General features: G+C 39.2%; 1 protein-coding gene and 1 pseudogene across 5 annotated transcripts in view; both read right to left on the reverse strand.

Annotated features, from left to right (window-relative positions):
- LOC309703501 (butyrophilin-like protein 2) overlaps positions 1–12,318 on the reverse strand; it is a 522,068-nt gene that overhangs the window by 309,321 nt on the left and 200,429 nt on the right. The window lies entirely within an intron of this gene.
- LOC309698941 lies at positions 2,988–6,932 on the reverse strand (annotated as a pseudogene). The gene is made up of 2 exons: positions 6,885–6,932; positions 2,988–4,550 (listed from the first exon to the last, which is right to left on the reverse strand). The product of its transcript is annotated as an uncharacterized misc_RNA (transcript).

Here is a 12,318-nt window from a genome sequence, read left to right on the forward strand (position 1 = left end):
GGTAAGTATTGCATTTTACATGGATTGTTCCTATTCTCACTTGACATGTCAATATGGTCATACAGTAATGCATATGTTGAATTTTCTGTCTTCCTAAAGAATGTAACGTCTTCCACCCTCTGGGGGAAGAGGAAAGCTCCTCAGTAATGATCAGGAGCTTGCCATTGTAGAAATGGTTACTGCAAATAATGCAATAAAACTGCGTGAAATTCAAACTAGAATTGTGGCGGACCATGAGATATTTGACAATATCGATAGAATCAGCCTCACAACCATTACGCGGACATTGTCCAAACACAGAGTGCGGATGAAGCAGCTCTACACTGTTCCCTTTGAGAGGAACAGTGAGAGGGTCAAGGAGCTACGACGACAATATGTCCAGGTATAGTGTATATTCAATCCAATGTCCAGTCCTATAAGCTTTGCACTTTGCAAGTAGGTAACCTACACAATACTAGGTTACAGTACAGTATGGTATACAGTAATAACATGACTTACCTAAACTTTGTTTCAGAGAGTTATGGAATTGGAGGCCAACCAGGCCCCTCATGAATTCATATACATCGATGAGGCAGGATTCAATCTGGCCAAAAGGCGTAGACGTGGACGAAATGTATTTGGAAAAAGGGCCACAGTTGATGTGCCAGGACAGAGAGGGGCAAACATTACCATGTGTGCAGCAATTGCAAATGCAGGATTACTCCTTCACAGATGTCAGGTTGGACCCTATAATACAGAGCGCTTGCTTGCCTTTCTCAATGATCTCCACCAGCGCCTGGTTCCAGAGCAGGGTCAGGAGGGTGAAAACATGAGGACCTTTGTAATTACCTGGGACAATGTGGCTTTCCATCACTCGCAAGCAATAACAACATGGTTTGGAGTCCACCCAAGACTGGTAAGTCTCTTCCTTCCACCCTGTTCACCTTTCCTCAACCCCATAGAGGAGTTCTTTTCTGCATGGCGGTGGAAGGTTTATGACCATCAGCCACATGACCAGATGTCCCTCCTTGAAGCCATGGATGCTGGCTCCAGGGACATCACAGTTGACGATTGCCAAGGGTGGATCCGACATACCAGGCGGTTTTATCCCAGGTGCATCGACTTGGATGACATCAGATGTGATGTTGATGAAAACATGTGGCCTAACCCTGAAGATCGCAGAGATTAGATGCAAAGTTTTTGCCTTTTTTTAGCCCCCCTCCCCCCCTTTTTATCTTGGCTTTTTGCTGTTGTTTTTTTGTTCAGAATGCTCTTGTGTGTTTCATGGATATTTTGTTCACTGTAAGCAATACTGTAAAACTTTCTCTGTCCTATCATACCGTGTTTCTACTGTACCTCCTGTGGTAAACAGTAAAGAAACAAAAACTTGTTTGCTTTTTACTGGAATGCTTTTGAATGTGAACATTACTGTACATGTGGACATACAGTTACCAACCAAGACATTTCTGGTGTCAATATGGTGGATTGCATGTTTCGCATGCAAATACCTGTACAACTGAAACATAAAAGTCTATGCAGTTTTTGTAATGTCAATAATAGCCAGTATTTTGGAACCTGGTGTACTTTGATTGACTGCATGTACCTTGTGAAGTGGAAACAAGTGTTATTCTTTGACAGACTAATTTAATTTTGAGTCAGATTTATAGTGTTTTTGTACAGTTAGTGTGTGCAGAGAAAGATGTGTTCTATTTTGAAATGACGGGTTAGTATATATTTAACAAAATGTATTTTTGGGAAGGAAATTATCCATTTGGCCAATTGTGTTTTGTAGGTGTGTGTCTGTGTTAAGAGTTTAGGAAAAGTATCTGTAGTATGGGTAGGCGCTTGTTAGCGATTGAATAAAACTGTAATCTCTGTCTCTCTTCCACAGCATGTCTTTTATCCTGTCTTCCTTCTCTCACCCCAACCAATCACAGCAGATGGCCCCGCCCCTCCCTGAGCCTGGTTCTGCTGGAGGTTTCTTCCTGTTAAAAGGGAGTTTTTCCTTCCCACTGTCGCCAAAGTGCTTGCTCATAGGTGGTCATATAATTGTTGGGTTTTTCTCTGTATGTATTATTGTAGGGTCTACCTTACAATATAAAGCACCTTGAGATGACTGCTGTTGTGATTTGTTGTTGCATAAATAAAATTGAATTCAATCTTTTGTATCCCCAGGTCGTCATGCTTTTCCATGTTTGTTTGTCCACTGTTATATAGTAAGGCTGTCCCTGTCTAGGTCTCAGTCCTGTTTTATTTTGACAGTCCCTCATCCAGTGTTTAGTGTGTTCAGTTTTGGCTTCCTCATCTCGTTATGTCTAAATCATCCCAGCGGTTTTCCCATGTGTTTCCACTTTCCTGATCACCCTCTTGTGTGTATATATTTTGTGAGTTTCCCGTTGTCCCTTGTCAGTGCATCTGCAAATCTCTCGACAATCCCTCTTTGTGTTTCCATGTTTCCTCATTAAATTCTAATGTATCTCAAGGCATTCCCAGTGTTCCAGGTTTTACTTTTTTTCTAGCTTGTGGTCCGTGTTTGTCCTCTCTTAAAAAGAAACCCACAAACTGCAGCTGCAAATTGTGAGAAAAGCAAACTATTTAATTTCAGTTATTTTATTTAATGTGATAAAACAGATCTTTAGTAGAAATACATTTTTCAAAATCTGTTATGGGACAAATTAAAGCTAAATATAGATTAGTGTTGTCAAATTTTGTAAAACTGTGTTATTCAAAATTCTATTATAGTGTCTTAGTTAAAGTTAATAGTTTATTATCAAATTACACAAAGTTCACATACACCCTAAGCTTTTGGCCTTTAGAGACGGACAAAATACTGCAAAAGATTAAAGAAAGTGAAAAGCACACTTTGAGGAGTCAGAACAGAATATAGAGAAATTGAACAAATCAAGGCCAACATGAAAGGATCCAAATGTTTCCACTCGGTCTCAGAAATATTTCAAGCAGTCATTCGGAGCTCTCAAGTTTTCTTTTTCCCATATCCTGTTAGTTTGTCAAAAAGGTTTGGCTCTGGTTTGTTCAGCCTCTCTCTTCTTCATCTTCTCCAGTTTAGTGACTTTCTCTGTGTCTCCTTCCTCCTTCATCTTCTCAATCAGGAAGTCCAAGTGGCCAAGAGTGGACGCTGAATCAGTTTTCAGAGCGATCTGCTCCAGTCTGACAAGATGCTGGTAGGACTCATCCAGTAACTGTGACTTCTCTGCTGTCAGTTTGTTCAATTCCACTTCAAGATTTTCAAAAAGGCTTTGCTTGTTCAGACCTTCAGTTTTATTTGTTTCATATTGTTTTTTCATGTCTTCATTGGTCTTCTTAACGTACCTTTTCTTGGTCACATAGATCCACTTGTCTTTCACATGAGCTGATACAGGACACTTCCTGGTACATGCAGTGCAGTGCCCATTTTTCATGATCTCACAGCTTCCAGCGGACCAGGCCACTTTGCATCCAGGATGGTGACAGTTCTCCTCACAGACTGTACAGCAGACAGCTCCTTCATAAAAACCCAAGCCCCACCACCCACCATCAATGGGTTCTTTGTCTTTGTAATTCTCTGGAACTTCTACAGTAAACTTTTCATTATTCTCCATCTGCTTTCTGTAATTGTTCAGAGCTTCTTTTGTCTCTGTGATTTCTTTCTGTTTTTCTTCAATGAACTTGATTCTCTCCTGCAGGTTTTGGATGCAGGCTTTCAGTCTGATTTGTGAATTCAACACTTCAACCGTTGTCTTCAGTTTCTGAGGAGGAGTTTTTTCCAGGAAGACTTTGAATTGATTCATTCCTCTCTCTGTCACCCTCCATGCTGTGTTCAAACCAAACTCATTTCCCTCAGTTATTTCTGTGTTCAGGCAGTTATTAAACAGGAAGTGAGCAGGCAGATTCTTCTCATTTTTAGCACATTTAATTTTTGCTGCTTGAAGAGCCTCAAGAACATTTTTAGCTGGCATTCCATCTGAGTGTGTGATCAGAGCTACAATGTTTTTCTCCACATCTTTTCCAAACAGAGACATCAATGAATCAAAGATGTACTTCTGTCGGTCACTCACTCGATTCAAAGCTGCCTTCATCACCAGACCCACTGCATGAACTTCATGAACTCCATCCTCTGATCAAAACAATTCAAATAACCTTGTAATGACGATGTCATCTTTTGCAGTCCCTCTGGTGTCTCCATATCCAGGAGTATCGATGATGGTCAGAGAGTAGGGCAGAGTTTCATCTTCAAAACCAAAGATCTTGTACACGATCACATCTGATGTCTGACTTTCTGCCTGACTTCTCTTCTCATCCTCTACGATCTGAAACCAGACTTTATCGTCACCCTTCACTCCCATGGTGTAGTTGACCATAGAGTTGATCAGAGTAGATTTTCCTGCTCCTGTTTCACCCACAAGTAAGATGTTTTTATTTGCCTTGTTTGTGTTTTTTTCACCAACAGTCTTTATAGTCAGAGAACCTATCTTAGTTTCCTTTGGTCTCAGCTGGTATACAGCAGGAGGTCCTGAACGGATCTGAACACTTTTGGAGATGATGTCTTTGTATTTGGGGGAGATGTTACTGATCTTAAAAGCAAAAGTAAAACATTACTTGTTTCACATTTACACTTTTAATAGATATTTTCAGTAACATTTCTATCTGCATTCAGAGTCTAAGATTGTTTTTTTGAGTTGTTTACCAGTAAAGGTTGGAACTTGTTGTACGATTTTACATATTTTAATGGCTATTACAGGTTTTTCTAGTCCCTAAAATTAACAGATACCTGGTGCATTTTTTCCTGGCTTGTAAAGTAGAAACTCACCATTTTACCAAGAGCAAGTAGTAGGCTGCTGGTTGCATAATCACATGTGAGCTGTAAGCAACATGTAAGAACTGTTGTGACATCGCCTTAAAGACAAATAATAACTCAGATGTGTGTATGTGCATGTACATGCACATGATCAATGCTTTCATTATGCCTTAAATAACACCTCTGGTCAAGACTTTGTATGAGAGGAGAAGAATTTCAAATTAAATTCTGGATTTTGAGGAATAAGGCTAAAATAGGAGAAATATGATCTCTCTTTGTAATTCACATCAACATTCTCGCTGCAAACAGAAAACATGATTGTTTTGTAATAAAAATCAGATCAAATTTTATGCTCTGGATAAAACAAATTTTAAACCTTCAACTAAGAAGAATAATGGAAATATTTAAAGACAAAATGACTATTGAAAAAATAACAGTAATCTGTTTGAATGACTTTGACATTATGCAGTGTTTGTTTGTTCTGCATTTTCAGTGGACATCACTAATGATAACTAATAATCTCCTTGCAGCTGATTCTGGACTCATCACCATCCTCATTCTCCTTGACCTTACAGCAACTTTTGATACTTTCTCCCACTGCATCCTTCTTCATAGATTAGCATCTATTGGCATCAGTTGTACAGCACTCGCACGATTTACCTCATGTCTCTGGCCGTTCAACATTTAATTACTTACTCACAGATCACCATCTACTCCAGTTAATTCCGTTGTATCCCAAGGCTCTGTTCTGGGTCCTTTACTTTTTATTATCCATCTCCTACCCCTAGGTAATATTTTTAAGAAATATAACGTCCAATTTCACTGCTAAGCAGTTGACACCAAGCTCCACTTATCTTCCAAATCCACAACTACTCTTAGACCCACATCTATTTCTAAGTGTTTAAGTGAAATCAAGGTTTAGTTTACTCACCACTTTCTCAAACTTAATGGAAATAAAACCAAATTTATTTCAATAGGCACCAAATGAAAAATGACTAAAGTCCCAACCAGAAGTCTTTCATTATCCATTGACAACTCTGTTGTCTGGACCTGTGCCTGGTTAAATAACCTGTCTCTCAACATCAGCAAAACTAGAGAAAGGATAGTGGACTACCGGAAATAACCAGTCAGGGAAAACCAGCCCATCCACATCAACGGTGTCATGGTCGAAAGGGTCAGCAATTTCAAATTTCTTGGAGTCAACATCACTGAGGTTTTCTCCTGGACCTTCACACAGACACTGCTATCAGGAAAGCTCGCCAGCGACTCTACTTCCCGAGGAGGCTGAGGAAGTTTGGCATGAACGCCAACATAACCTCAAATTTTTACAGGTGTGCGATCGAGAGCTTGCTGACGAGCTGCATTAGTTTGGTATGGAAGCTGATCTGCTAGCAGCTGTAAATCACTACAGGGGGTAGTGAAGGCAGCAGACCACATCACTGACATCAGTCTTCCTGCCATTCTGGACATCTATCTTTAATGTTGCCTCCACAAAGCACACAGCATCATCAAGGACCACAGCCACCCAGCACATCAGCTGTTCTCCAGACTTTACAGGAGTCTGTCTGCTCGGACTACAAGACTTAAGAACAGTTTTTAGCATCAAACCATATGGCCACAACACTTATACGCACATACCACAGTTCAAAAAACCTTACTCCATGTAATACTGTACTAACTACCAAATTTTAACTATCAAATCTAACTATACAAATTTTGTACTGTTCAGTTTGTACTGCTGCTCACTCCTGCCACTTTATCTCATGTGCAATATCCCATCTCCCCCACCAATACATGTCAACGGTCACATTCCTATTTAAGATTTTCTTTATCTATTCACAAGTGTACGTACGTACACACGCGCACACACACACACGTACACATACACATTTAGTCTGCTTAGTCTGTTAACTTATTTTTTTTACTAAATTTCTATTCTTTCTATTACTATATTTCGTCAAATACATTTCATTGCAATGTTGACCCTGTGCCAACTTGCATATGACAAATTAAAACTGAAACTACCTCATAAATCTCTCCATAAACTGCAGTTAGTACCACTGAACATATGACACCTCTTTTTAAACGGATCCATTGGCTTCCAGTTCACCTCCATGTCAATTTCAAGATCCTGCTTTTTACTTTCAAAGTGCTTCATGGCCTTGCTCCCCAATATAGATCTTATCTTCTCCATACATACTCACCCTATCATACACTCAGGCCTTCTTCAGCTTCCCTTCTGTCTGTTCCACATGCTCACCTGACTACCATAGAACTCGTAGCCTTTAGTTGTTCTGCCCCTTTTAAATTAACTTCCACCAAATCTTTAGACCACAAACTCTCTCACTACTTCTAAATCACGTCTTAAATGTCACGGCTACGAGTGAACTGAGGTAACACGAAGGATGACGAGCAGGGCCAACAGTGTGGAGGAAGATGGGGAGACAACACAGACAAACCAGAAACAAGCAGAAGGAAACACAAGGCTTAAATACACACAGAAGCAATCAGGGAATGGGAGACAGGACGGAAACGCAGCTGGGAGAAATCAGAGCTCACGAGACAAGGGGAAGCAAAACCAGACACACTAAGAAAAGACATAGACTTTCACAATAAAACAGGAAATTCAACACACACGCTAAGACACAGACTCAGAGATGTGGACTTTACACAGAGACATGATTGTGTTATGAACAGCTGATTGGATCAGTAAAGCGTGTTTAGGGAATATTATGTTTTTGTTGCTGCAAGTGCTTTTTATGCAATTTTTGCAAAGCCATATGTGGAAGGAAACTGTGACCTAGGACAAGCTGATGGCATAACATGTAAGTACAACTCCTCCGGTTTCATATGCACAAAAAAAATTATTGCGCTATCTTATGTGCTTCCGGTTCTACAGGGATTAACAAATAGTTACGCAAAACGGAGCGTGCCCGCTCCAACCTGGTTTAAAGGGTTAAAGGCGCCTTTTAGAAAAATGTGTTGTTATTATTATTATTATTAGTAGTAGTAGTAGCAGTAGTAGTAGTAGTAGTAGTATAACAACATGAATTTATGTTTGTAACATTAAACCTTTTTTAATACATTTTTATGTATAGTGATGTGAGTTTGTGAGAGTAGGAGAGCAATCATGTTCTGAAACATGAAGCTTTTATTTTATCTTCACTGTTCCATATCATACTTACGTTGCCATGGTGATGAATGAGCTCTACACTGCCAGGTGTGAGTACAGTAGGGTGTCTGGATTAAAACAACAAACATATTACCTGAAGTATCATTCAGAATTGCAATAATAGAAATAAGTTAAAAAAAAAGAGAGATTTTAATTGCAGACTGGATTAATCTGCTTCTACAAATCACATTAATGGCACCTTTAATTTTTGGTAATCATTGCAGACTGAGTGTCCTGTTGCCTCATTGATAAATCTTCCTTATCACATTCATTTAAATTATTATGAGTAAATGTTAGGCTGAAGAAATAAAATCCAATTTTACATTTTCAGTGAGATAATGTATTTTTTTCTTTCAGCACTAGTTTCATCTTGATCTCCTGATCCAACATTTGGGAAGATCTTACCTGTGCTCTTAGCTTCAGGAGGCTCTCTGACTCTGAGATGGCACAAAGACTAGAGAATTGTGACAGTCCAACATTTTTATACGCTCACAGGCATCATATTGAAAGTGAACAGAGAGGAGTGAGAGATTATTATTCTCGTAAACAGACAGAGGAAAGACCATAAAACCACGGACTTTATTCTTAATCAAACAAATGTTATCAGCAGGACAGCATTGCCTGTCAATAACTTCTTTTTATATGACTGCAGTTGTCATATTGAAAGTGAAAGTGAAGCACAAAGCACAGCGAGGACGGAGAGTTCAGTGCTGTCACACGCAGGTTACATCTCATTTCACTAAATCACTTAACACACTCAGAAATTCAAAATCTTAAAGTACAACAGACAAGATATATTCTTCAACATACAATAGAAAACTAGGTAATAGAATAAAAACCCTTTATCTAGAGAACACTCATTTTTCCTCTATCAGTCCATCTTTTGCATCTCAATAACTCCCTTATGTTAAATGTAACACATAGTCCATTGAATCATACTTTGTGATCATGCTCCCACTCCACTCCCACTAAATATTTAATCACATATCAGACCCACCAAAAGAATGTCCTTCAATACATCACCTCTTCAATACATTCTGAATCTTTAAGATTCAGAATTTTTGTAATTACAGTGAAAGAGAGCGGGCATTTTTCTGGAGATGAATGACTCTCCAAAATTGACTCCTAGCATCATTCTTGTGGGAAAAAAACAGCATTTGAGAATAAATTAGAAGAAAGTGTTACAATTTTTCTCAATTGCTTACAGTTTTTACCGAATGCCTAAACACTAACTGTGAATCCTGTAGCACAATTTCTAAAACTATTCAGACGTATAGCAAAACCACTCACTGAGTTTGCAAAACTAAAAGCACAAAAACTGCTTTGCACTCAGTTTGCAATTTTGTAACACACACTTTGCAAAACTGTAGGCACAATTCACTGCACAACACTCAATTTCCAAATTTCCAACACACTCCTAGCAAAAGTATACACATGTATGGCTATCATTAACACTAATTTGCCAACTGTCTGGCACACTTTCACATGTGAAAACTTTCTTAGATAATTCGTTCACTTTGCAATCAGCCTAAGCACTATAATACAGGTAAGCTGTGTGTGCGGAGTACAATGGAGGGAGCAGAAAGAGTGAGAAGTAGAGGAAGCCGAGGAAGAGGACGTGGAGGTGAAGAAGTAGGATGAAGAGGACGACAAGGACAAGGAGGAGCAAGAGGAAGACGAGGAGGGGGCAGAGGAAGCATTTTCACTGCAGACCACGTAACCCATATAGTCATTATGGCGATTGCAAATAATCCTATACTTGGAAATAGACACTTGTGTTTGTTTTGATGTGTTTGAATAAACACCAGTACTTGAAGTTTGGATCCCTCCATGCTTATGGATCTATGACAGAAGTATGAGCTCAAACTGACATAGCCTACCTTGTGCACAGAGAAAGCAAAAGCCAGATGTGTTTTGTATTCATACCATCGGTGTGCAGTTGGCGCATTGTGTGCTTAGTAGATGATGGCTTGTGTGTACTGTTTGATACGGAAACACCATTTTTACGAAGGTGTGAAGAGTTAATCTAGCTGTGTTTGCTTTTGCAAGAGAACTACAATGTTTTGATTATTGGGTGACAGGTTTTCTTATTTGTGTGAAGAGTTTTGCAAAAATAGCCAATAGTTACAAAAAATGTGCTTAAGCAATCAGAAAAAACTGTAAGCACATTTCTTGAAACTATGCCTCGTATTCCAAAAACAGTAAACACAAATCCATAACATCTCACCCAATTTCCCAAACATTGTATTGTCAGGTCAAAATGAAGCTCTACGCTCAAAACCATTCACTGCTGTTGAAAAACCGAACTTGGCCCCCAGACATCACACAGATGACAATATAGTCTTTTATTAGACATTTGTGCAATAAAAGTAAAACAATATTTCCCAAACTGGCAAGTTATGTTGCTTGTGGTTCTTCCCATCAAAAACCTTTTCACATGATGAACACAAAAGGCGCAACCAACGTATATGCAGTGGTACATTTTTATTACAGTTTTTTCTGAATGCTTAAACCCTAACTGTCATTCTTATAGCACAATTTCTAAAACTATTAATACTTATTGCAAAACCACTCACTGAGTTTGCAAAACTAAACGCTCAAATACTGCTTTGCACTCTGTTTGCCATTTTGTAACACACACTTTGCAAAACTGTAGGTACAATCCACTGCACAGCACTCTTTTTGCGGAACTGTAAACACAACTCACTGCTTTACACTCAATTTCCAAATGATCAACACACTCCTAACCAAACTATACACATTTATGTCTATTATTTACAGTATTTTGCCAACTGTCTGGCACATGGGAAAACTGTTTTAGATAATTAGTTCACTTTGCAATCAGCCTAAGCACTATAAATAAGCTACAGGTAAGCTGTCTCTGTGGAGTACAATGGGGGGAGCAGGAAGAGTGAGAATTAGAGGAGGCCGAGGAAGAGGACGTGGAGGTAAAGAAGTAGGACGAAGAGGACGACAAGGACAAGCAGGTGAAGTTAGACGATGAGGAGGGGGAAGAGAAAGGGTAAGAAGAGTAAGAAATAGAATTACTGATGACATCAGAGCTACAATAGTGGACCATGTAATCAACCATGGCATGACCCTGGGAAGCTGGCCAACGGGTTCAGCCAAACTTGAACTGCTACACTGTAGCAAGCATCATAAGGACATTTCGAAATGAGAATCGGTTAGTACAGTCACTTTGCACTAAGATTTGTAGCACTGCCGTATGCTAATGAGAAACACAACAATACAATAGATGTAAAAATACTGAAATTGTTACTTTACAGAATTGCTAGACGACCAGATGCTGGGGGCAGAGTAAGATGTTCACTGCAGACCAAGGATTCAATTTCAATTCAACTTTATTCAATTTTATTTATATAGCGCCAAATCACAACAAAAGTCCCCTCAAGGCGAGAAAAACCCAACAATCATAAGACCCCCTATGAGCAAGCACTTTGGCGACAGTGGGATGGAAAAACTCCCTTTTACAGTTTTTTCTGATTGCTTAAGCACATTTTTTGTAACTATTGGCTAATTTTGCAAAACTCTTCACACAAATAAGAAAACCTGTCACCCAATCATCAAAACATTGTAGTTCTCTTGCAAAAGCAAACACAGCTAGATTAACTCTTCACACCTTCATAAAAATGGTGTTTCCATATCAAACAGTACACACAAGCCATCATCTACTAAGCACACAATGCGCCAACTGCACACTGATGGTATGAATACAAAACACATCTGGCTTTTGCTTTCTCTGTGCACAAGGTAGGCTATGTCAGTTTGAGCTCATACTTCTGTCATAGATCCATAAGCATAGAGGGATCCAAACTTCAAGTACTGCTGTTTATTCAAACACATCAAAACAAACACAAGTGTTTATTTCCAAGTCAAAACGAAATAGTAATTTCACTGAGGAAAAAAAAGAAATCAGTCTACATCGCGTCGTCTCTCTGGATCTGGCCACAAAATTTTGTCTACATCACATGCAATGTGCAATCCTCCTTGTCCTTGTCGTCCTCTTCGTCCTACTTCTTCACCTCCACGTCCTCTTCCTCGGCCTCCTCTACTTCTCACTCTTTCTGCTCCCTCCATTGTACTCCGCACACACAGCTTACCTGTATTATAGTGCTTAGGCTGATTGCAAAGTGAACTAATTATCTAAAAAAGTTTTCACATGTGAAAGTGTGCCAGACAGTTGGCAAATTAGTGTTAATGATAGCCATACATGTGTATACTTTTGCTAGGAGTGTGTTGGAAATTTGGTAATTGAGTGTTGTGCAGTGAATTGTGCCTACAGTTTTGCAAAGTGTGTGTTACAAAATTGCAAACTGAGTGCAAAGCAGTTTTTGTGCTTTTAGTTTTGCAA

The sequence above is a fragment of the Aulonocara stuartgranti genome (genome assembly GCF_965226115.1).
Source record: "Aulonocara stuartgranti genome assembly, chromosome: 3".
Taxonomy (NCBI): Eukaryota; Metazoa; Chordata; class Actinopteri; order Cichliformes; family Cichlidae; genus Aulonocara; species Aulonocara stuartgranti.